The following is a 27,480-nucleotide window of genomic DNA, read 5'->3' as shown; positions in this document are numbered from 1 at the left end:
ATAAAATAACTTGTCCTGACTGACTGACTGAGTGAGTGCTTCATCATCGCCGAGCCAAAACTACTGGACATGATGAAATGAAATTTTGAGGATACATTTATAGTACAATGTAGGTGCTCGCTAAGGGAGGATTCTTGGGTGTTCCGCCTCTAAGGGGGTGAAAAGGGGGGTGAAATTTTAAAATGACTGTATCACTTTAAAAGTTTACAGATGTACAAATTGGTATTTAGAATTTCATTTAAAAATAAGGAAATAAGAATTTTTTCGGAAAATCCCAATAGTAGGGGTGAAAAAGGATGAAAAACGGGTTGAATGCCTTTAATGACGTTACTTATATCTCGGAAACTGAAGATATTACATATCTGAAAATTAGTATTTTGTATCTCGTTCAAAAATAAAGAAACACGTTTTTTATTTTTGGAAAATCCAATTAATGGGAGGGTGAAAAGGGGGGGGGGTGAATTTTAAAAAAAGTTTACAGATGTAAAAATTGGTATTTAGAACATACATACATTATCATTATAGACTGTTATGCCTTTCACCGTTCAGTCTGCAAGCCTCCGAGAATTTACTAAACGTCGCCACAATCCTCGATTTGCAACTAGTGTTGTGGCCTCATTTAGTTCTATACCTCTTATCTTTAAATCGTTAGAAACCGAGTCTAACTATCGTCGTCTTATTCTCCCTCTACTTCTCTTACCCTCCATAGCAGAGTCCATTATTCTCCTAGGTAACCTATCCTCCTCCATTCGCCTCACATACCCACCAACGAAGCCGGTTTATGCGTACAGCTTCATCCATCGAGTTCATCCCTTAATTAACCTTTATCTCCTCATTCCGAGTACCCTCCTACCATTGTTCCCACCTCTTTGTACCAGCAATCATTCTTGCTACTTTCATGTCTCTTACTTCTAACGTATGAATAAGATATCCTAAGTCCACCCAGCTTTCTCTCCCGTAAAGCAAAGTTGGTCTGAAAACAGACCGATGTAAAGATAGTTTCGTCTGGGAGCTGACTTCCTTCTTACAGAATACTGCTGATCGCAACTGCAAGCTCACTGCATTAGCTTTACTACACCTTGATTCAATCTCACTTACTATATTATCATCCTAGGAGAACACACAACCTAAATACTTGAAATTATCGACCTGTTCTAGCTTTGTATCACCAATCTGACATTCAATTCTGTTGAATTTCTTACCTACTGACATCAATTTAGTCTTCGAGAGGCTAATTGTCATACCATACTCATTGCACTTATTTTCAAGTTCCAGTATATTATACTGCAGGCTTTCGGCACTCTCTGCCATTAAGACCATGTCGTCAGCATAGGCCAAACGTCTTACTACATTTCCACCTAACTGAATCCCTCCCTGCCATTTTACACCTTTTAGCAGATGATCCATGTAAACTACGAACAGCAAAGGCGAAAGATTACAACCTTGTGTATCCCGTAAGTAACCTGGTATTTAGAATCTTCTTTAAAAATAAAGAAACAAGTATTTTTTGTTTTCGGAGAATACCAATAGGAGGGGTGAAAATGGGTGAAAAGGGGGTTGAATGCCTTTTAATGTGGGTACTTATATCTCAGAAACTGAAGATATTACAGACTGGAAAATCAGTATTTGGGATCACCTTTAAAAATAACGAAACATGTAAATTTTGTTTTTGGAAAATCCAATCAATGGGGGTGGGGTGGGGTGGAAAGGGGGTTAATTTTTAAAATGATTGTATCTACATCTAAAACGTTTAAAAGTTTACAGATGTAAAAATGCTATTTAGAATCTCCTGTAAAAGTAAAGAAACACGTATCTTTGTTTTCGGAAAATCCCAATAGGATGGGTGAAAAAGGGTGAAAAATGGGTTGAGTACCTTTAATGGGGATACTTGTATCTCAGAAACTGAATATATTACAGACCTTAAAATTGGTATTTGGGATCTCCTTTAAAATAAAGAAACATGTATTTTTTGTTTTTGGAAAATCCAATTAATTGGGGGTGAAAAGGGAGGTGAATTTTTAAAATGAGTGTATCTATATCACGAAAATGTCAAAGTATACAGATATGAAAATTGGTATTTAGAAACCCCTTTAATAATAAAGAAACACATATTTTTGTTCGCGGAAAATCCCAATATGAGGGGTGAAAATGGTGAAAAAGGGGTTGAATGCCTTAAATGAGGATACTAATGTCTCAAAAACAGAAGATATTACAGACCAGATGATTGGTATTTGGGATCTATTTGAAAATAATGAAACATGTATTGTTTTTTGGAAAATCCAATAAATGGGGGTTAAACAGGAATGACAAATTGGGGTGAATTTTTAGAAAGACTGTATCTACAGTATTACTCAGAAACGTAAAATTTTACAGACGTAAAATTGGTATTTGGAATCAACTATATAAGTAAAGAAACATAAGTGATTTTTTTTGGAAACTCCACTTAAGGAGAGCTAAAAAGGGGTGAAATTTTAAAATGAGCATTTCTACAGTATATCTCAAGACCTTAACATGTTACTGAAGTGAAAAATAGTATTTATTATCTGTATTAAAAAGAAACACGTATTTTCTTGTTTTCTGAAAAAACACTTGGGAGGAGCGGTAAAAGTGATTGAAAATGGGGTTAAATTCTTTTGATTAGGATACTGATATCTCAAAAGCTTTAGATGTTACAGACGTAAAATTTGGTATTTGGAATCTCCTTTAAAAATAAAGAAATACGTATTTTTTGTTTTCGGAAATCCACCTAAAAGGGGATGGGGGGAAATTGAAAAATGATTTGAATTATTTGTATAAACATACTATTATCTCGAAAAACGAAAGATTTTGCAGACGTGAAATCTGGTATTGGGAATCTGCTTTAAAATTAAAGAAGCACGTATTCTCGGTGAATCCAATGAAGGGGGGAGGTGAAAGAATTGAAAAACTAATTGAATTAATTGTATGAGGATACTTACATCTAATAAAATCTAAAGCTGTTACAGTTGTGAAAATTGGGATTTGTGATCTTTAAAAACAGTGAAAAAGCGTTTTGGGGGGAAATCATCTTGAGGGTGATGGTGAAAAGGAGTTGAATTGTTTTTATGAGGACACATATCTCAAAAACTGAAGATGTTAGAGTCGTGATAAATGGTATTTAGAAGATCCTTTACTATTAAATAAACAAGTATTTTTCCCAGAAAATACTCTTAAGGGGGGAGTGTGTGCTATTTGCCTTACGTCGCATTGACACAGATAGGTCTTATGGCGACGATGGGATAGGAAAGGCCTAGGAATGGGAAAGAAGCGGACGTGGCCTTAATTAAGGCACAGCCCCCAGCATTTGCCTGGTGTGAAAATGGGAAATCACGGAAAACCATTTTCAGGGCTGCCGACAGTGCGGTTCGAACCCACTATCTCCCGATTACTGGATACTGGCCGCACATAAGCGACTGCAGCTATCGAGCTCGATGGGGGAGTGTGAAAGGAAGTGAAAAAAGTGAATTCTTTTTCTGGGGATACTTATATCTCAGAACTGAAGGTAACAGACGTAAACATTGTTATTTCGAATCTCCTTCAAACATAAGGAAACACGCCTTCTTTTTTGGGGGGAGGGGGTAAATTAACATTAACGGCGGTGGGGTGAAAAATGAGTTGAGACCAATTGATTTTACTGCTCATAATGTACTTATTCTGATCATTAACTGATCATTATTAATCTTTCCTGGACCGGGCGAGTTGGCCGTGCGCGTAGAGGCGCGCGGTTGTGAGCTTGCATCCGGGAGATAGTAGGTTCGAATCCCACTATCGGCAGCCCTGAAAATGGTTTTCCGTGGTTTCCCATTTTCACACCAGGCAAATGCTGGGGCTGTACCTTAATTAAGGCCACGGCCGCTTCCTTCCAACTCCTAGGCCTTTCCTCTCCCATCGTGGCCATAAGACCTATCTGTGTCGGTGCGACGTAAAGCCCCTAGCAGAAAGGAGAATCTTTCCTGGGTTCGTTTTCAAGAGCTATCTTTTCATTTGGAGAACATACAGTTAGATTACAGTAGTTTCTCCTGGCATATAAATAAAAATTTTAACTCATTTGCAATGAACGATAGGAATGATATTGACCGTGCAATTGTTCACCTCTCTATAATAAGGTCAATAATTCACGGAATTATATCATTCGTGTCGCCAGAAATCTCGCGCACTTGCCTACGCGCGATGATGGTGCTGGTCACATTGTCAGCAATGACATTGGCAGCAGATGTAGTTCACCGCCAAGTAGCTGCCTTGCATCTTGCTGTGGAGTCCAGTACATCAATAATAATAATAATAATAATAATAATAATAATAATAATAATAATAATAATAATAATAATAATAATAATAATAATAATAATAATAATAATAATAATAATGTTCTGGACCGTCGTCAAAATGTGCGTACCACGCTATAAACGGGTCCTGGCCGGGTAATGACGACCATTGCAGTCCGGACGCGGGTTCAGTACCGCCAAGGCACCCAAGAAGACACCACGTCGGATCTCCTCAACGATTTGATCCATATTAAAATGGTTATAGGGTAAGATGGCAAAGATTTAGGGACTCAACTGACCGGGTGTAATACCTGGACCTAGCCCGGGAAGTACGAAATCGATTGCTGGACAAGAAGATTGAAAAATGTGAGGAACTTTGCCGTATTCTCTCAGAAAACGAGTCAGATCGCGAATTTGGGTAGATTATATATAAAACGTTAAGCATTCAGTTATAAATTTCATTATGATACCGTAGCGAAGCACGGGTATCTTCCTAGTATTATATATATATATACACGTTCTCATTTAAAAATTTACCCCCCTTTTCACCCCCCTATTAATTGGATTTTCCAAATAAAATAATTCGTGTTTATTTTTAGAGGAGATCCCAAATACCAATCTTCAGGTCTGTAGTTTCTGAGTTAAGTAAGTATCGTCATTAAAGGCATTCAACCCCTTTTTCACCCTTTTCACCCCCTCCTATTGGGATATTCCGAAAAAAATACGTGTTTCCTTGTTTTTAAAGAAGATTCCAAATGCCAATTTTTACATCTGTAAACTTTGAAAGTTTTGAGATACAGATACACTTATTTTAATAATTCACCCCCCTTTTCACCCTCCCATTAATTGGATTTTCAAAAAACAAAAATACGTGTTTCTTTATTTTTAAAAGAGATCCCATATACCAATTTTCAGGTCTGTAATATCTTCAGTTTCTGAGATATAAGTTTCCTCATTAAAGGCATTCAACCCGTTTTTCACCCCTTTTCACCCCTCCTATTGGGGTATCCCGAAAACAAAAAATGCGTGTTTTGTTATTTGTAAAGAAGATTTTAAATACCAATTTTTACATCTGTAAACTTTTAAAGTTTTGAGATATAGATACACTCATTTTAAAATTTCATCCCGCTTTTTACCCCCTTACCGACGGAATATCCAAAAATCCTCTCTTAGCGAGCACCTTCCTCTTAATATCAATGTATCCCCGAAATTTCATTTCTTTATGTCCATTAGTTTTTGCTCGGCGATGATGAATCACTCAGTCAGGACATGTTCTTTTTGTATATAGGCTAGCAATTACCCGCGGCTTCGCTCGCGTGGATTTCGTAATTTGATCAATTTAATCGTTCCTCGGCATTGTACTAAGAAATTATCTGAAAATTCCTAGAGTATAAAAACTCACCCAAAAATTGAGTTTCATTTACCCCAGAAATACTTTGTAAACCATGTTTGTGATAGTACCTTTTGGGTCTAAGACGACCATACGACATAGAAATGTACATGTCTTCTTTCAAGTCGAAAAAATAAATACACGTTTCTTTATTTTTAAAGGAGGTTCCAAATACCTATTCCAACATCTTTAACATCTTCAGTTTTTGAGATATACATAAATATCCCCATGAAAAGAATTCAACCCCTTGATCAGTTCTTCCCCGCCCCCACACCCATTTATGTGCATTTTCCAAAAATAAAAATTACATGTTTCTTGATTTTTAAAGGAGATTCCAAATACCAATTTTCACGTCTGTAACATCTTCAGTTTTTAAGATATAAGTATTCTCGTGAAAAATAATTCAACCGTTTTTCAATTCCTTCACCCAACGTTAAGTGCCTCCTTCTGAAACAAAAAGGTACATATTTCTGTGTTTTTAAAGGGATTACCAAGTTTCTTTTCTCTAACATGTTAAGTTTTTTACATATAATGTAGATATACCGGTACTCATTTTGAAAATTTCACCTGCTTTTCAAATTAGTTTCAGTCCCTTAACTGGATTTTCCGAAAAAAAAATATGTTTCATTATTTTTAAAGGAGATTCCAGATACCAGTTTTCATGTCTGTACATCTGTAACACCTTCAGTTTTTGAGATGAATGTACACTCATATAAATAATTCTTCTTCTTCTTCCTCTTAACTTCTTTCCACCCCTCTCCCGCCTTATGTAGACTTTCCAAAAGCAAAAACTACGTGTTCCTTTAGTTTGAAAGGAAATTCAAAATACCAAACTTCACGTCTGTAACAGCTTCAGTTTTTAAGATAAAGTATCCTCATAAATATGTTTCAAGTCCTTATTTACTTATTTTCAAACCCATACCCCTTACGTCGATTTTCCGAAAACAAAACAAATGCGTGTTTCTTTATTTTAAAGGAGATTCCAAATACCAATTTCCAGGTCTGTAATCTTCAGTTTTGAGATATAAGTTTCTCCAGAAAGAGAATTCAATTTCTTTACTTCCTTTCACATTCTCCACTAAGGTGAATTTTTCAAAAACAAACAGTACCCGTTTCTTGACAAGAGCTTCCAACTACCAATTATCACGACTGTAACATCTTCAGTTTTTGAGGTACAAGTATTCTCGTAGGAGGAATTCATCTCCGTTTTCATCACCCCCCCCCCCTACAAAGTTGATTCCCCCACGAAATGCGTGCTTCATTACTTTCAAGGAGCTTCCAAGTGCCAGTTTTCACGTTTGTAACACCTTTAGATTTTTTGGTAAATGTATACATTCTTATAGAAATAATTGAACTAATTTTTCAATTCTTACACCCCCTACTTCCGTTAAGGTCTTTTCCCGAAAACCAAAGAATAAGTGTTTCCTTGTTTTTAAAGGAGATTCCAAATACCAATTTTCACGTCTGCAACATGTTAAGTTTTTGAGATATACTGTAGATACACTCATTTTAAAAATTCACCCTGTTTTCAGTTCCCCTTAAGTGGATTTTCCGAAAAAAATATTTATGTTTCTTTACTTTTACAGGAAATTCCAAATACCAGTTTTCAAATCTGTAACATGTTACGTGTATGAGATAATTTGCAGATGTAGTTTTTTTAAAAATTCACCCCGTTCGGCACTGCTGTTCAAACCCCCCCCCCCCGTTCATTGGATTATCCAAAAACAGAAAAATTCGTGTTTCTTTATTTTCCAAGGATATTCCAAATTTCAATTTTCATGTCTGTAATATCTTAAGTTTCTGAGATATAAGTCTCCTCATAAAAGGTGTTCAACCCATTCCCCCCTTTTTCACCCCCTTAATGGGTTTTTACGAAAACAAAAAGATACGTGTTACTTTATTTTTATAGAAGATTCCAAATGCCAATTTTTGCGTCTGTGTACTTTTAAGTTTTGGAGATACAGATATTCTCTTTTTAAAAATTCACCCCCCTTTTCACCCCCTTAGCGATGGAATATCCAAAAACCTCCTGTAGCGAGCACCTACATGTTAATATGAATGTATGCCCAAAATTTCATGTCATTATGTCCAGTAGTTTTGGCTCGGCGATGATGCATCTGTCAGTCAGTCAGTCAGTCAGGACAAGTTACTTTATATATATAGACTAGCAAGATACCCGTGCTTCGCTACGGTATTATACTGAAATTTATAATTAAATGCTTAACGTTTTATATATAATCCTCCGAAATTCACGATCTGACTCTTTTTCTGAGAGAATCCGCCAAAATTCGCGATCTGACTCGTTTTCTGGGAGATTACGGCAAAGTTCCTCACATGTTTCAATCTTTCTCTCCAGCAATCAATTTCGTACTACCCGAGGTAGTTCCAGGCATTCCACGCGACCAGTTCGGTCCCTAAATATTTGCCATCTTTTCCTATAAGCATTTTTAGTATGAATCAAATCCTGAAGGAGATCCGGCGTGGTTTCGTCTTGGGTGACTTGGCGGTACTGAACCCGCGGCTTGACTGTACTCGTAGTCATTACCAGGCCAGGACCCGTTTCCAGCGCGGTTCGCACAATTTGACGACGGTCCAGAACATTATTATTATTATTATTATTATTATTATTATTATTATTATTATTATTATTATTATTATTATTATTATTATTATCATTAGATGTTCTGGATCCCACAGCAAGATGCAAGACCGCTACTTGGTGGTAAATTACATCTGCTACCATTGTCATTGTTGACAATGTGACCAACACCATTGTCGCGCGTAGGCCAGTGTGCGGGATTTCTGGCGATACAAATGACATACTTCCGTGCATTATTGACCTTATTATAGAGGTGAATAATTTGACGGTCAATCTCATTCCTATCGTTTATTTCAAATGCGTTTAAATTTTTATTTATATGCCAGGGGAGTCTACTGTAATCTAAGAATGTTCTCCGAAGGAAAAGATGGCTGTTGAAATCGAACCCAGGAAAGATTAAAATTGATCGGTTTATGATCAGAATAAGTACATCGAAAATCTACAGCCTGTTTCCAGTCATTCGACAGGGTCAGGAGTGGAATGAATAAAGCCCCATCTAGCGGCGACAATAGGAATTGTGCCGGTTGCCGAAGCACTCCTCTGGGGCAATGAGCGATGAATGACAAATGAAATTAAATATTGGACAGAGTTGCTGGAATGAATGATGACAGGGAAAACCGGAGTATCCGGAGAAAACCTGTCCCGCCTCCGATTTGTCCAGCACGAAATATCACATGGAGTGATCGGGATTTGAACCACGGAACCCAGCTGTGAGAGGCCGGCACGCTGCCGCCTGAGCAACGGAAGCTCCTTATAAGTACATTATGAACAGTAAAATCAATTGGTCTCACCTCCTTTTACACACCACCGCCGTTAAGTTTATTTACCCCCCTCCCCAAAGAAAAATTAAAAGAATGCGTGTTTCTTTATGTTTAAAATAGATTCCAAACACCAATGTTCACGTCTATTACCTTCAGTTTTGAGATATAAGTATCCCCATAAAAATAATTCACATTTTTTCACTTCCTTTCACGCCCCCCCCCCCCCGCCGCAGGTGAATTTTCCGGCAAAAAATACTTATTTCTTTAATAGTAAATGATCTTCTAAATACCAATTATCACGACTCTTAAATTCTTCAGTTTTTGATTTGTGTGTCCTCATGAAAGGAATTCAACTCCTTTTCACTCCCGCCGCCCAAGATGGTTTCCCTTTAAAACGCGTTTTTCTTTGTTTTTAATGGAGAGCCAAATACCAATTTTCACGTCTGTAACAACTTTAGTTTTTATTGGATGTATGTATTGTCATACAAATAAGTCAATTAATTTTTCAATTCATTCAAACGCCCCCCCCCCACATCATTGGATTTTCCGAAAATACGTGTTTCTTTACTTTTAAAGCAGATTCCAAATATCAAATTTCACGTCTGTAACATCTTCATTTTTGAGATATCAGTAGCCTAATTAAAAGAAATCTACACCATTGTCAGTTACTTTTACAACACCCCCTTCCACCCAAGTGGTATTTCCGAAAACTAAAAATACACCTTTCTTTGTTTTTAATAGAGATAAAAATACCATTTTCACTTCAGTAACATGTTAAGTTTTTTGATATACAGTATACTGTAGAAATTCTCATTTTAAAATTTCACCCCTTTTTATTTTTCCTTAAGGGGAGTTTCCAAAAACAAATCACCTATGTTTCTTTACATTTACAGGAAATTCCAAATACCCACTTTTTACGTCTGTAACATTTTATGTTTCTCAGATATTCTGTAGATATAGTCTTTCGAAAAATTCACCCCAATTTGTCACGCCAGTTTAACCACCATTAATTGGATTTTCCAAAAACAAAAAATACGTGTTTCTTTATTTTTAAAGGAGATCCCATATACAAATTTTCAGTTCTGTAATATCTTCAGTTTCTGAGATATATGTATCCTCATAAAGGGATTCAACCCTTTTACACCCCTCCTATTGGGATTTACAGAAAACAAAAATACGTGTTCCTTTATTTTTAAAGGAGATTCTAAATACCAATTTTTACATGTGTACACTTTTAAGGTTTTAAGATGTAGACACACTCATTTTAAAAATTCACCCCCCTTTTCAACCCCCATTATTTGGATTTTCCAAAAACGAAAAAATACCTGCTTCTTTATTTTTAAAGTAGATCCCAAATACCAATTTTCATGTCTGTAATATCTTCAGGTTCTGAAATATAAGTAGCCTCATTAAAGGCATTCAACCCCTTTTTCCCCCTTTTCCACCCTTCCCATTGGGATTTTCCGAAAACAAAAAAATACGTGTTTCTTTATTTTTAAAGGAGATTCTAAATACCAATTTTTACATCTATAAACTTTAAAAGTTTTGAGATATAGATACACTCATTTTAAAAATCACCCCCTTTTCGCCCCCCACATTAATTGGATTTTTCAAAAGCAAGAAAATATTTCTTTATTTTTAAAAGAGATCCCAAATACCTATTTTCAGGTCTGTAATATCTTCAGTTTCTGAGATATAAGTATCCTCATTAAAGGCATTCAACCCATTATTCACCCTTTTAAACCTCTCCTATTGGGATTTACAGAAAACAAAAAAATATGTGTTCCTTTATTTTTAAAGAAGATTCTAAATATCAATTTTGACATGTGCAAACTTTTAAAGTTTTGAGATATAGATACAGTCATTTTAAAATTCCTCCCCCTTTTCACCCCCACAATTTGGATTTTCCAAAAGCAAAAAATTGTTTCTTTATTTTTAAAATATATCCCAAATACCTATTTTCAGGCCTGATATATCTTCAGTTTCTGAGATATAAGTATTAACATTAAAGGCATTCAACCCCTTTTTCACCCCTCCTATTGGGATTTTCCGAAAACAAAAAATACGTGTTTATTTTTAAAGGAGATTCAAAATACCAATTTTTACATCTATAAACTTTAAAAGTTTTGAGACATAGATATGCACAATTTAAATATTCACCCTCTTTTCACCCCCCCATTAATTGGATTTTCCGAAAACAAAAAATACGTGCTTCTTTATTTTTAAAGGAGATTCCAAACACCAGTTTTCAGGTCTGTTTTATCGTCAGTTTCTGAGATGTAAGTATCCTCATTAAAGGCATTCAACCCATTTTTAACCCCTGTTCACCCCTCCTTTTGGCATTTTCCGAAAACAAAAAATACGTGTTTCTTTATTTTTACTGAAGATTCCAAATACCAATTTTTACATCTGTAAACTTTAAGAGTGATTAGATATAGGTGCACTCATTTTCAAAATTCACCCCCCTTTTTCAGCCCCATTATTCGGATTTTCCAAAAACGAAAAATACGTACTTCTTTATTTTTAAAAGAGATCAAAAGTACCAATTTTCAGGTCTGTAATATCTTTAGTTTCTGAGATATAGGTATCCTCATTAAAGGCATTCAGTCCATTTATCACCTCTTTTCCCCCCTCCTATTGGGATTTTTCGAAAACAAAATAAAGGTGTTTCTTTATTTTTAATGAAGATTCTAAATACCTATTTTTACATCTGTAAACTTTAAAAGTTTTGAGATATAGATGCACTGCTTTTAAAAATTCACCCCCCCTCTCTCACCCTCCCATTATTTGGATTTTCCAAAAACAAAAAATACGTGTTTCTTTATTTTTTAAAGGGATCAAAAGTACCAGTTTTCAGGTCTGTAATATCTTCAGTTTCTGAGATATAAGTACCGGTATTCTGATTAAAGGCATTCAACCCCTTTTTCACCGTTTTTCACCCCTCCTATTGGGATTTTCTGAAAACAAAAAAAATACGTGTTTCTTTATTTTTAAAGGAGATTCTAAATACCAATTTTTACATCTGTAAACTTTCAAAGTTTTGAGATATAGATACACTCGTTTTAAAATTTCAACCCCCTTTTCACCCCCTTAGCAAAGGAATATCCAAAAATCCTGTCTTAGCGAGCACCTACATCTTAATATGAATCTATGCCCAAAATTTCATTTCTTTATGTCCAGTAGTTTTGGCTCGGCGATGATGAATCAGTCAGTCAGTCAGTCAGTCAGTCAGTCAGGACAAGTTATTTTATATATATAGACTAGCAAGATACCCGTGCTTCGCTGCGGTATTATACTGAAATTTATAATTGAATGCTTATTGTTTTAGATATATAATCCGCCGAAATTCGCGATCTGACTCGTTTTCTGCGAGAATCCGCCAAAATTCGCGATCGGACTCGTTTACTAATAGATTACGGCAAGTTTCCTCCCATTTTTCAATCTTTCTTTCCAGCAATCGATTTCGTACTTCGCGGGCTAGGTCCAGGTATTCCACCCAGTTAGTTGGGTCCCTAAATCTTTGCCATCTTTTCCTATAAGCATTTTTAATATGGATGAAATCCTTCCGGGGATCTGTCGTGGTGTCGTCTTGGGTGCCTTGGCGGTAGCCTACTGAACCCGCGGCCAGACTGCATTCTTAGTCATTAGCCGTCCAGGACCCGTTTCCAGCGTGGTCCGCACATGTGACGACGGTCCAGAACATTATTATTATTATGATTATTATTATTATTATTATTATTATTATTATTATTATTATTATTATTATTATTATTATTATTATTATTATTATTATTATTATATGTTCTGGACCCCACAGCAATATGCAAGACCGCTACTTGGCGGTAAATTACATCTGCTGCCATTGTCATTGTTGACAATGTGACCAGCACCATTGTCGCGCGTAGGCAAGTGTGCGGGATTTCTGGCGATACAAATGACATACCTCCGTGTATTATTGACCTTATTATAGAGGTGAACAATTTGACGGCCAATCTCATTCCTATAGTTTATTTCAAATGTGTGTAAATTTTTATTTATATGCCAGGAGAATCTACTGTAATCTAAGAACGTTCTCCGAAGGAAAAGATGGCTGTTGAAAAAGAACCCAGGAAAGATTAAAAATAATCGGTTTATAATCAGGATAAGTACATCGAAAGTCTACAGCCTGTTTCCTATCATTCGACAGGATCAGGGATGGAGTGAATAAAGCCCCATCTAGCGGCGAAAATAGGAATTGTGCCGGCTGCCGAAGCTCCCCTCTGGGGCAATGATTGATGAGTGACCAATGAAATGAAATATTGGACAGTGTTGCTGGAATGAATGATGACAGGGAAAGCCGGAGTATCCGGAGAAAAATCTGTCCCGCCTCCATTTTGTCCAGCACGAATGTCACATGGAGTGACCGTTATTTGAAACACGGAACCCAGCTGTGAGAGGCCGGCACGCTGCCGCCTGAGCAACGGAGGCTCCTTATAAGTACATTATGAACAGTAAAATCAATTGGTCTCACCTTCTTTTACATCCCACCGCCGTTAAATTTATTTACCCCCACCCCCCCAAAAATTAAAAGAAGGCGTGTTTCTTTATGTTTAAAGGAGATTACAAATACCAGTGTTCACATTTATTACCTTCAGTTTTGAGATATAAGTATCCCCTTAAAAATAATTAACTTTTTTTAAACTTCCTTTCACACTCCCCCCTCACAAGGTGATATTAAGGCAAAAAATACTTGTTCCTTTGGTAGTAAAGGATCTTATAAATACCTATTATCACCACTCTAACCTCTTCAGTTTTTGATTTATGTGCCCTCATGAAAGGAATTCAACTCCTTTTCACTCCCGCCCCCCCCCCCAAACGCGCTTTTATTGTTTTTAAAGTAGATCAAAATACCAATTTTCACGTCTGTAACAAGTTTAGTTTTTATTAGCTGTATGTATTCTCATACAATTAAGTCAATTAATTTTTCAATCCTTTAACCCCCAAACCCCCTTCATTGGATTTTCCGAGAATACGTGTTTTATTTACTTTTAAAGCAGATTCCAAAAATCAAATTTCATTGTGTAACATCTTCATTTTTGAGATATCAGTAGCCTAATTAAAAGAATTCAACACCATTTTCAATCACTTAACCCCCCCCCACTACCCAAGTGGTTTTTCCGAAAACTAAAAATACACGTTTCTTTATTTTTAATAGAATAAAAAATTACCATTTTTCACTTCTCTAACATGTTAAGTTTTTTGAGATATACTGTAGAAATTCTCATTTTAAAATTTCACCCCTTTTTAGTTCCCCTTAAGTGGAGTTTCCAAAGACAAATCACCTATGTTTCTTTACACTTACAGGAGATTCCACATACCCACTTTTTACGTCTGTAACATTTTACGCTTCTCGGATATTCTGTAGATATAGTCTTTCAAAAAATTCACCCCAATTTGCCACTCCTGTTTAACCTCCATTAATTGAATTTTCCAAAAGCAAAAAAATACGTGTTTCTTTATTTTTAAAGGAGATCCCATTTACAAATTTTCAGTTCTGTAATATCTTCAGTTTCTGAGATATATGTATCCTCATTAAAGGCATTCAAACCATTATTCACCCTTTTACACCCCTCCTATTGGGATTTAGAGAAAACAAAGAAATACGTGTTCCTTTATTTTTAAGGGAGATTCTAAACACCAATTTTTACATCTGTAAACGTTTAAAGTTTTAAGATGTAGACACACTCATTTTTAAAATTCACCCCCCTTTTCACCCCCCATTATTTGGATTTTCCAAAAACGAAAAAATACCTGTTTCTTTATTTTTAAAGTAGATCCCAAATGCCAATTTTCAGGTCTGTAATATATTCAGTTTCTAAGATATAAGTATTCTCTTTAAAGGCATTCAACCCATTCTTCAAGCCCTTTTCACCCCTCCTATTCGGATTTTCTGAAAACAAAAAATACGTGTTCCTTTATTTTTAATGAAGATTCTAAATACAAATTTTTACATCTCCAAACTTTAAAACTTTTGAGATATAGATGCACTCATTTTAAAAATTCACCCCCCTTTTCACCCTCGCATTAATTGGATTTTCCAAAAACCAAAAAATACCTGTTTCTTTATTTTTGAAAGCGATCAAAAGTACCAATTTTGAGGTCTGTAATATCTCCAGTTTCTGAGATATAAGTATTCTCTATAAAGGCATCCAACCCATTTTCACCGCTTTTCACCCCTCCTATTGGGATTTTCTGAAAACAAAAAGTACGTGTTCCTTTATTTTTAATGAAGATTCTAAATACCAATTTTTACATCTCTAAACTTTAAAACTTTTGAGATATAGATGCACTCATTTTAAAAATTCACCCCCCTTTCACCCTCGCATTAATTGGATTTTCCAAAAACAAAAAGATATGTGTTTCTTTATTTTTGAAAGCGATCAAAAGTGCCAATTTTGAGGTCTGTAATATCTTCAGTTTCTGAGATATAAGTATTCTCTTTAAAGGCATTCAACCCATTTTCACCCCTTTTCACCCCTCTTATTGGGATTTTCCGAAAACAAAAAAATACGTGTTCCTTTATTTTTAATGAAGATTCTAAATACCAATTTTTACATCTTTAAACTTTAAAACTTTCGAGATATAGATGCACTCATCTTAAAAATTCACCCCCTTTCACCCTCGCATTAATTGGATTTTCCAAAAACAAAAAATATGTATTTCTTTATTTTTGAAAGCGATCAAAAGTACCAATTTTGAGGTATGTAATATCTTCAGTTTCTGAGATATAAGTATCCTCTTTAAAGGCATTCAACCAATTTTCACCCCTTTTGACCCCTCCTATTGGGAGTTTCCGAAAACAAAAACATACGTGTTCCTTTATTTTTAATGAAGATTCTAAATACCCATTTTTACATCTCTAAACTTTAAAAGTTTTGAGATATAGATGCACTGCTTTTAAAAATTCACCCCCCCTCTCTCACCCTCCCATTATTTGGATTTTCCAAAAACAAAAAATACGTGTTTCTTTATTTTTTAAAGGGATCAAAAGTACCAGTTTTCAGGTCTGTAATATCTTCAGTTTCTGAGATATAAGTACCGGTATTCTGATTAAAGGCATTAAACCCCTTTTTCACCGTTTTTCACCCCTCCTATTGGGATTTTCTGAAAACAAAAAAATACGTGTTTCCTTATTTTTAAAGGAGATTCTAAATACCAATTTTTACATCTGTAAACTTTCAAAGTTTTGAGATATAGATACACTCGTTTTAAAATTTCAACCCCCTTTTCACCCCCTTAGCAAAGGAATATCCAAAAATCCTGTCTTAGCGAGCACCTACATCTTAATATGAATCTATGCCCAAAATTTCATTTCTTTATGTCCAGTAGTTTTGGCTCGGCGATGATGAATCAGTCAGTCAGTCAGTCAGTCGGTCAGGACAAGTTATTTTATATATATAGACTAGCAAGATACCCGTGCTTCACTGCGGTATTATACTGAAATTTATAATTGAATGCTTATTGTTTTAGATATATAATCCGCCGAAATTCGCGATCTGACTCGTTTTCTGCGAGAATCCGCCAAAATTCGCGATCGGACTCGTTTACTAATAGATTACGGCAAGTTTCCTCCCTTTTTTCAATCTTTCTTTCCAGCAATCGATTTCGTACTTCGCGGGCTAGGTCCAGGTATTCCACCCAGTTAGTTGGGTCCCTAAATCTTTGCCATCTTTTCCTATAAGCATTTTTAATATGGATGAAATCCTTCCGGGGATCTGTCGTGGTGTCGTCTTGGGTGCCTTGGCGGTAGCCTACTGAACCCGCGGCCAGACTGCATTCTTAGTCATTAGCCGTCCAGGACCCGTTTCCAGCGTGGTCCGCACATGTGACGACGGTCCAGAACATTATTATTATTATGATTATTATTATTATTATTATTATTATTATTATTATTATTATTATTATTATTATTATTATTATTATTATTATTATTATTATTATTATTATTATTATATGTGCTGGACCCCACAGCAATATGCAAGACCGCTACTTGGCGGTAAATTACATCTGCTGCCATTGTCATTGTTGACAATGTGACCAGCACCATTGTCGCGCGTAGGCAAGTGTGCGGGATTTCTGGCGATACGAATGACATACCTCCGTGTATTATTGACCTTATTATAGAGGTGAACAATTTGACGGCCAATCTCATTCCTATAGTTTATTTCAAATGTGTTTAAATTTTTATTTATATGCCAGGAGAATCTACTGTAATCTAAGAACGTTCTCCGAAGGAAAAGATGGCTGTTGAAAAAGAACCCAGGAAAGATTAAAAATAATCGGTTTATGATCAGGATAAGTACATCGAAAGTCTACAGCCTGTTTCCTATCATTCGACAGGATCAGTGATGGAATGAATAAAGCCCCATCTAGCGGCGAAAATAGGAATTGTGCCGGCTGCCGAAGCTCCCCTCTGGGGCAATGATCGATGAGTGACCAATGAAATGAAATATTGGACAGTGTTGCTGGAATGAATGATGACATGGAAAGCCGGAGTATCCGGAGAAAATTCTGTCCCGCCACCATTTTGTCCAGCACGAATGTCACATGGAGTGACCGGGATTTGAAACACGGAACCCAGCTGTGAGAGGCCGGCACGCTGCCGCCTGAGCAACGGAGGCTCCTTTAAGTACATTATGAACAGTAAAATCAATTGGTCTCACCTTCTTTTACATCCCACCGCCGTTAAATTTATTTACCCGCATCCCCAAAAAATTTAAAAGAAGGCGTGTTTCTTTATGTTTAAAGGAGATTACAAATACCAGTGTTCACATTTATTACCTTCAGTTTTGAGATATAAGTATCCCCTTAAAAATAATTAACTTTTTTTTTCACTTCCTTTCACACTCCCCCCTCACAAGGTGATATTAAGGCAAAAAATACTTGTTCCTTTAGTAGTAAAGTATCTTATAAATACCTATTATCACCACTCTAACCTCTTCAGTTTTTGATTTATGTGCCCTCATGAAAGGAATTCAACTCCTTTTCACTCCCCCCCCCAAAACGCGCTTTTATTGTTTTTAAAGTAGATCAAAATACCAATTTTCACGTCTGTAACAAGTTTAGTTTTTATTAGCTGTATGTATTCTCATACAATTAAGTCAATTAATTTTTCAATCCTTTAACCCCCAAACCCCTTTCATTGGATTTTCCGAGAATACGTGTTTTATTTACTTTTAAAGCAGATTCCAAAAATCAAATTTCACGTGTGTAACATCTTCATTTTTGAGATATCAGTAGCCTAATTAAAAGAATTCAACACCATTTTCAATCACTTTAACCCCCCCCACTACCCAAGTGTTTTTTCCGAAAACTAAAAATACACGTTTCTTTATTTTTAATAGAATAAAAAATTACCATTTTTCACTTCTCTAACATGTTAAGTTTTTTGAGATATACTGTAGAAATTCTCATTTTAAAATTTCACCCCTTTTTAGTTCCCCTTAAGTGGAGTTTCCAAAGACAAATCACCTATGTTTCTTTACACTTACAGGAAAAAATTCACCCCAATTTGCCACTCCTGTTTAACCTCCATTAATTGAATTTTCCAAAAGCAAAAAAATACGTGTTTCTTTATTTTTAAAGGAGATCCCATTTACAAATTTTCAGTTCTGTAATATCTTCAGTTTCTGAGATATATGTATCCTCATTAAAGGCATTCAAACCATTATTCACCCTTTTACACCCCTCCTATTGGGATTTAGAGAAAACAAAGAAATACGTGTTCCTTTATTTTTAAGGGAGATTCTAAACACCAATTTTTACATCTGTAAACGTTTAAAGTTTTAAGATGTAGACACACTCATTTTTAAAATTCACCCCCCCTTTTCACCCCCCATTATTTGGATTTTCCAAAAACGAAAAAATACCTGTTTCTTTATTTTTAAAGTAGATCCCAAATGCCAATTTTCAGGTCTGTAATATATTCAGTTTCTAAGATATAAGTATTCTCTTTAAAGGCATTCAACCCATTCTTCAAGCCCTTTTCACCCCTCCTATTCGGATTTTCCGAAAACAAAAAATACGTGTTCCTTTATTTTTAATGAAGATTCTAAATACAAATTTTTACATCTCCAAACTTTAAAACTTTTGAGATATAGATGCACTCATTTTAAAAATTCACCCCCCTTTTCACCCTCGCATTAATTGGATTTTCCAAAAACCAAAAAATACCTGTTTCTTTATTTTTGAAAGCGATCAAAAGTACCAATTTTGAGGTCTGTAATATCTCCAGTTTCTGAGATATAAGTATTCTCTATAAAGGCATCCAACCCATTTTCACCGCTTTTCACCCCTCCTATTGGGATTTTCTGAAAACAAAAAAGTACGTGTTCCTTTATTTTTAATGAAGATTCTAAATACCAATTTTTACATCTCTAAACTTTAAAACTTTTGAGATATAGATGCACTCATTTTAAAAATTCACCCCCCTTTCACCCTCGCATTAATTGGATTTTCCAAAAACAAAAAGATATGTGTTTCTTTATTTTTGAAAGCGATCAAAAGTGCCCATTTTGAGGTCTGTAATATCTTCAGTTTCTGAGATATAAGTATTCTCTTTAAAGGCATTCAACCCATTTTCACCCCTTTTCACCCCTCCTATTGGGATTTTCCGAAAACAAAAAAATACGTGTTCCTTTATTTTTAATGAAGATTCTAAATGCCAATTTTTACATCTTTAAACTTTAAAACTTTTGAGATATAGATGCACTCATCTTAAAAATTCACCCCCTTTCACCCTCGCATTAATTGGATTTTCCAAAAACAAAAAATATGTATTTCTTTATTTTTGAAAGCGATCAAAAGTACCAATTTTGAGGTATGTAATATCTTCAGTTTCTGAGATATAAGTAATCTCTTTAAAGGCATTCAACCAATTTTCACCCCTTTTGACCCCTCCTATTGGGAGTTTCCGAAAACAAAAACATACGTGTTCCTTTATTTTTAATGAAGATTCTAAATACCCATTTTTACATCTCTAAACTTTAAAACTTTTGAGATATAGATGCACTCATTTTAAAAATTCACCCCCCTTTCACCCTCGCATTAATTGCATTTTCCAAAAACAAAAAAAATATGTGTTCCTTTATTTTTGACAGCGAACAAAAGTACCAATTTTGAGGTCTGTAATATCTTCAGTTTCTGAGATATATGTAGCGGTATCCTGATTAAAGGCATTCAACCTCTTTTTCACCCTTTTTCACCCCTCCTATTGGGATTATCTGAAAACAAAAAAATACGTGTTTCCTTATTTTTAAAGAAGATTCTAAATACCCATTTTCACATCTGTATACTTTTAAAGTTTTGAGATATAGACACACTCATTTTAAAATTTCACCCCCCCTTTTCACCCCCTTAGCGACGGAATATCCAAAAATCCTCTCTTAGCGAGCACCTACATCTTAATATGAATCTATGCCCAAAATTTCATTTCTTTATGTCCAGTAGTTTTGGCTCGGCGATGATGAATCAGTCAGTCAGTCAGTCAGTCAGTCAGTCAGTCAGTCAGTCAGGATAAGCTACTTTACATAGATAAGGTAAGCATAACAGAAAGGTAAGTAGCTTTAGGTTAAGATAGAATGTGTGCATTTTTTAAACTTACCTTTCCCGATGGATAGGCCATCTTTGTGGGCAACTCTGGAAGTTCTGTAGCCTGGAGCGATGAGAGAGTATACTCTATAAGACCATCATTGATTAACTTGGCTGCAATTTTCCAGCGGGTTTCTTTGTTATACAAATATTGTTTGTAAGTGAAAACTTTGAAACATTCCTTTTGTGCTTTTGGAATCCATGTTCCAGATGTTTCATCTGACTACGCAATTTTCTTGATTGATTGGGTCCACCCTTTCTTGAAACTTTGAATGTCTTTTATTTTTAGTTGGCAAACAGTAAAACAGTAAAACGGTCTTTCGTACTTGCCCTCAGGGTTAGTTTAGCATATCGATGGCCTAGTTTTAATACCACGTATCTGACAATGCTATTCCTATCAATTATTTTCTTACGAGTGGCCACGCCTCCCATCCACATATGGATATGCAGTCCTTTAGAAAAATTTTCGTCGCGCTCATTTTCCTATGCTTACGTGTAAATGAAAATGAACTCTAAATGCATTATACTATGGGAGTGCGTACAAAAGTCAGTATGGTATGGTAAGGTTAATTTTCCTTTAAACATTAGCATAAGTAAATGAACACAAGGGAAATTGTTCTGATGGACTGCATATCAATATATGATTGGGAGGCGTGACCTGTCAAAATGAACATAATGGATAGGACGAGCATTGTCAAATACGTGGTATTAGAAGTGGACAATCGATATTCCTCTGGCGAATAAATCCGATCAACTTGCCTCAGAAACGTTTTATGGTAACAAACTCAGGAGGAATGTCATCGAACAAGACAGTTGTGTGTGATTGTTGAAAAATTTCCAACAGTTTCTGCACTATACGCATTATTCGAACCGCAATGAAATAGTCTTGTCGGTTAGATTCTTGACGGATTTATGCACTAAACGATGTACCTGTCTTCAAATCATTTTAATTCGGAAATCTATTTTGTTTTTATTTGTGGCGCTTGACGTGTTTCTGAAATAATCGATTCAATTTAAGGCATAGCGACACACTTTAGAATGCATTGTAAGGAACGAATGATCCTTACATGCAGAGCTCCTAAGCAGCATTCTTGGCTGTTCCGGCATCGTATTTTTTTTTCTTCTTGGTGTATGTCTCTCGACTGATTGTGCCCACTCCACAGCTACAACATGCATCACACTGGACCTTGAAAGGCATGTGAACGCGTTTTTCCTCAGATTCCAAAACTCATTCTCATAGAAAGTTTTATACTTCACACGCCAATCCTTGTAGACAATGAACATGTCATGTTCAGATCTAAATGATGATTCTGAGTAATCTTGCTTAGTGAAGTCCTGCAGTAGTGGCTATGAACATCAGGAAGCAATCGTAACCAGCATAGGTTATACTACTCTCAACTATTTCATGTTTCCTTCTGCTATTCGTTACAGTTCTTTCCAGTCTTTATTTCCTTCTGACAGGCTCACAGTGATCTTTTTTGGGTCTTTGAAGGTCCTACTTATCCTAATATAGCGGTGTTATTCTTTTAACCCATTTTACATATAGAAGGAATCACCAAAAATTTTCACCCCAAATATTTCTGAAATGGAAGTTGCTATTGATGTGCTGTTTTCACAGAAATTAAGTTCAACCAATGGCTCATATTGTTATTAGAATGTGTAATTATTTCGGAAAGTTAGTTTAGAAAAGGAAAACTGGCTATTGGGTTTAAGAAATAAAACTAGAATAATATAGAAGGTCAGTGGTGTTTCCCTTTTCGGATTCTAGTACAAGTAGTTTACGAGCTATCGTAGTTTGAAAATGGTAAATACCGGCAGTTGTCTGATCCATGTGTCAGCACTAAATTAAAAAAGTAAACATCAAATAAATTCTTTGGATTCTGATGAAAGAGAATTGGCCTTCAAAGGTTGGGTTCAAAATGACAACCACCAGCTTCAATACGAGCTTTCAGCCTGCTAAATAAAGATCAATGCACATGTTTTAACATTTCGTCAGAAATTTCAAGGGCAGGCAACAGTAATGTTACTTCTTTTCATATCATTCGAGTGTCCTAGTGCTGCCGGGAATTTTTTATGTTAAAGTGCCTGCATAGAATACCATATATTTAATGTCGCCTTTAGGATCATTTAGGGGAGTATGTTAAACTCAAATGAAACAACTCACAAATAAGAACTTCGACAAATTGTATAAAAATGGTCACAACTTGGCTTGCCGTTAGGAAGGCCGGATTCACTTTCCACAACTCAAAAATCTATTAAAATAAAGCTCTTTTTTACCACGAGATCTTGGAGTATTTCTTTGGTTCCTTTTACAATTATTTCAGATTGCACCTTATAGGCCCACCTCTGAGATATGTTGCAATTTGAAGTTGTAATTGTTCGTAGGTTGTGTTAATATTAATACTGGAAAATAATGGCTAAGAAGAGTATTGTATGATACGCGGTATGGCTTCCTCTGCGACGATATACCACTGTGCTATATGTTAATTACATAATTCATAGACTAGTGCGTATCCCGGCTATGCCTGGGATTAAATACTAAGTTCAGGTATATTTTATCAAGCGTTTCCCGGTGGTATCCTCATCAATCAATCAATCAATCAATCAATCAATCAATCAATCAATCAATCAATCAATCAATCAATCAATCAATCAATCAATCAATCAATCAATCAATCAATCAATCAATCAATCAATCAATCAATCAATCAATCAAAACAAATAAACCATAAAAATTAATAAACAGGCAGACAGACATAAAATGAACTGAACCTGCTTTCGACTTCTCTTTTCCTACTCCAAGATAAAAACTAAGTATGTGGCAAAAATTTGAAATCTGTAGGCAGTGGTTTAGTTGGACCGGAACGGGCCGGAACGCCGTTCCGGAAAATATTTTCCCGCTTTAGAATGACGTAACATTTTTACATTCAGTAAGAAAATCTTATAATCTATACATAGTGCTGAAACGTCATGGGTGTACTCTAGCGGACAAATATCGAACTTTACGGTTTTATGTTCATAAGATACTTTTACACTCCTGGGCGGTTTTCTGGTTCTCTAAGGTTGGCTACACTGCTATTGGATTCGGAGAGCGGTAAGTGAGCACAACAACTTTCTTCCACTCGTTATGTTTGTGTGAATCCAAGTTTTATTTTATGTTTCCCTCAATGTGTTGCTGTGAAGTAAATAGTATGGAATCCCTCTGCAGTTAATGAACATCAGTAGCCCCGTAGACCTTCCAAGTTTTCCAGTGGCTGTGAAAGTGAGTTGTAAGTGTGACCATGAGTTTACTGAAGTGGCTGGGTTCAAAATAGCGTGCTGGGGATGAAGATGAAGAATCAAAGACTACTAAAAAGGCGTGTGATGGCTCAAGTAAAAAGGAAACTGAATGGAGTTCCGAGAACATTAGTTTCATTAAAGACGTGAGTATAAAGGCAGAGCCTGGTTTAAATCTTGCTGAAACGTGTGATGCAGATTCAAGGGAGAATCTAGGCTATGGTTCTACACCTTCTACCATCGACTGTGAAATTCAAGGATCCAGCTACCGAAAACAAGATTTTCCAGACTATTGGAACGAGTCTCATTACCGTTATTTTTTGTCAGAGAACAAGTGGTTATTTGCAGAAAATAAAAATTTAGCCTGCAATATATGTAGAGAGGAAAGTAAATTAGGGTTAGGAGTTTCTAAAGGGGCAGGACTTAAGCTCATGAAAGTATGGGTAGAATGCAAGGTTCATTCCAACGGAAATACTATTAATCAACAACAAACAAGCCTTCGGAAAAAATATTTGAGCACAAAAATTCAGAATCTCACAAAAAAGCTATGTTACAAAAATCAGAATCTAATAAAAAGATATTTGAAAGCTGCTTGGACACTATGAATGTCAAACACCTAGAAACCACCGTTCGAGTATTTCGAACAGCATACTCAATTGCGAAAAGAAATAGACCCTTCGTAGACCTACAGGCTTATGTTGAACTTCAACAATTAAATGGTTTAGATATGGGACGAGTTCTTCATACAAATTTTAGTTGTGCTAATATTATTGAACACATTTCACAGGAAATGTGAAATAAAATAGCAAAATCTATAACAGAAAATCAGAGGATAATCAGTATTATGATTGACGAATCAACAACAGTTAGTGTAAAATCTGTTTTAGTATTATGTTTGAGATGTGCTCTTTCAGATAATTCTGAAGTTGTTTCCTTTTTCTGGGATTTGATAGAACTTGAATAAACCACAGCAAATGTTATTACTCGAGAGATATTGAAGAATCTTTCTTCATATGGGATGAATGAAAACTTTCTGGCAGAACATTTAGTTGGTCTAGCATGTGATGGGGCCTCTGTAATGTTAGGTAGAAAAATGGTGTTGGAGCACAGTTTTTAAAGTTATTTCCAGATATAGTAATCTGGCACTGTTTAAACCATCGCTTGGAATTGGCCGTTTCTGATACAAGAAATGAAGTTACAGGTGTTAACCATTTCCATTCTTTCTTTGACAAATTGTATTCTTTATACAGCATGTCTCCCAAAAATCAAAGGGAACTCAACATTTGTGCTGCTTCACTGGAACAAAGAGTTAAGAAGATTGGGAAAATGTTTACAATAAGATGGGTAGCATCAAGCCAGAGAATTGTAAAAGCTGTCTGGGAAAACTATAGTGCACTAGTAAAACATTTTAGTGAGGCCAAAAATGACCACCAGAGAGACTCCAAAGAAAGGGCAAAATTCCAAGGTCTAGAAAATATGTTAACATGTGTAGAATTTCTAGAAAATATTGCAATTATGTATGATGCTCTTGTTGAGTTAGCTGATTTGTCATTAGAGTTGCAAAAAAGAGAGACAAGTCTGACAGAGGCTCAAAATGCAATCAAGCGCATTATGAAAGTGTTTGAATCTATGTGTAACTCATCTTCTGGAGAATACTACAGAACAGTTCTTAAAGCAGCAGAAAACAAAAAGTTTAGAAACATAGGATTACATGATTCTAAAATAGTTGTATAAATGGACAGAAATCAGTCTTTCAGAAGTCTTGTGAACAATTTAAATAACAGGCTTATAGAAAATGTGTCCACATCATCTCATCTTGGTTCCAGCTCTAGTCAGCAGAGACATGAAAGAATGGCAAAAGTTATCAGTGATTCAAAGGTACTGTACAAAAATAATTGGCCCTCCACTTCTACTTTGGATATCTGCTATGTTGATGAGAGTGTTGGCAACCTTTGTGACTTTTTCCACATGTCAGACAAGAGGAGGTACATTAATGCTTTTAGAAAGTATGTCGAGACCAAGGAAATTCCAGTGGACTTGATGCCTTTAATCAAGACTGTACAGACCATTCCTATCTCTTCAGCATAAGCTGAAAGAGCTTTCAGTACCATGAATGAGATCCACACCGAAAAGAGAAATAGGTTGCTGGTTGCAAGATCGAGCGGACTTATTTTCATAAGCAGCGTTGGACCTCCTGTGCATATATTTAACCCACAACCATAAGTCAAGTCATGGCTACGAAAGGGGAGACGTTCAGCTGATGAAACAACTTGTCGGGAACATGAGGCCGCTGCTTTTGACACCCGATACGAGTCCATCTGGAAATTGCTGAATTAATAAGGTTAAATCCTGTAAATATTTTGTTCCAACTAAATCACTGTCTGTAGGCACAATCATAATTACATATTATGATGTACTTAACCAGGAGGCATTTTCATATAAACAAGAATAGTAGTATTCAATCACCAGATATAAATAAACAAAATGCTGTGTTACACAAACTTTATTAACATAGGACATAACAAAACAATTGCATCATGTACATTATACCAATATGGAATGTTTCTTAAAAATGTAAAATTCGATGAACTATCTTCTTCCTGTACAATAATACTGATCTTCATAAAGGCTGGATCTCTTCTGTAATGTGCAAATACAGTATGTAAGTCCAGTCCCAAAATGTATCTTATTGATCTTATAACTGAAAATAACTGTTCGCACGTGCAGTTGGAACCAAATAAATAATATAACAGTTTTGAAGTCAGCTTATGAAGTTAGGAGAGATATCTCTTAGAGAACTATTCGTAAGAACGTGCTCTTGAATAGTAAGTGCCATCAAGCGAACGCACCTTTAGGTCAAGTCACGTTGTAATGTAGTGTAGACCAAGGCGCTCGCAAAGGGCGTAACAAAGATCCAACAAATCTACATATCGTCGCTGCGCGAGCAATACCGTGTGCCTGACAACGCTTTTCCTATCCATTATTTTTCTTAAGACTGATCACGCTTCGCAGCAGCATATCGATATGCAGTCCATCAGAACAAGTTTCTTTGTGTTCATTTTCCTATGCGGAAGTGTAAAGGAAAATGAACCTTACCGTACTGCACTGTAGGAATCTATGTTTACATGACGCATTTATACAGTCCTACAGTATAATGCATATAAGGTCCATTTTCCTTTATACACCAGCATAGGAAAATTAACACTACGGAAATTGTTTTGATGGACTGCACATCCATATGTGGGTGGGAGGAGTGACCAGTCTTAAGGAAAATAATGGAGAGAAAGGATATTATTGGATACGCGGTACTGTTGATAGCTTATCTGAGCACAGCAGCCTATCTGCACGGGGATACTTAAAAAAGATGTGCAAGTTCTCTTCCTTTTAATAGGCGGTGTCACTTAATTTAAACTCAACATACTTGTTGTTTAACGGGGCCTAACCTCTAGATCATCGGCCCAATTTAAACTCAAAAGATTTGAGTAATAATATATTTAACCTGAAAGAACAATTTATTTTTATATTTCAGTGCGGTCTGTTAGA

This window comes from Anabrus simplex, chromosome 2, assembly GCF_040414725.1.
Source record: "Anabrus simplex isolate iqAnaSimp1 chromosome 2, ASM4041472v1, whole genome shotgun sequence".
NCBI classification, from domain to species: Eukaryota; Metazoa; Arthropoda; class Insecta; order Orthoptera; family Tettigoniidae; genus Anabrus; species Anabrus simplex.
This window is presented reverse-complemented; position numbering follows the sequence as displayed.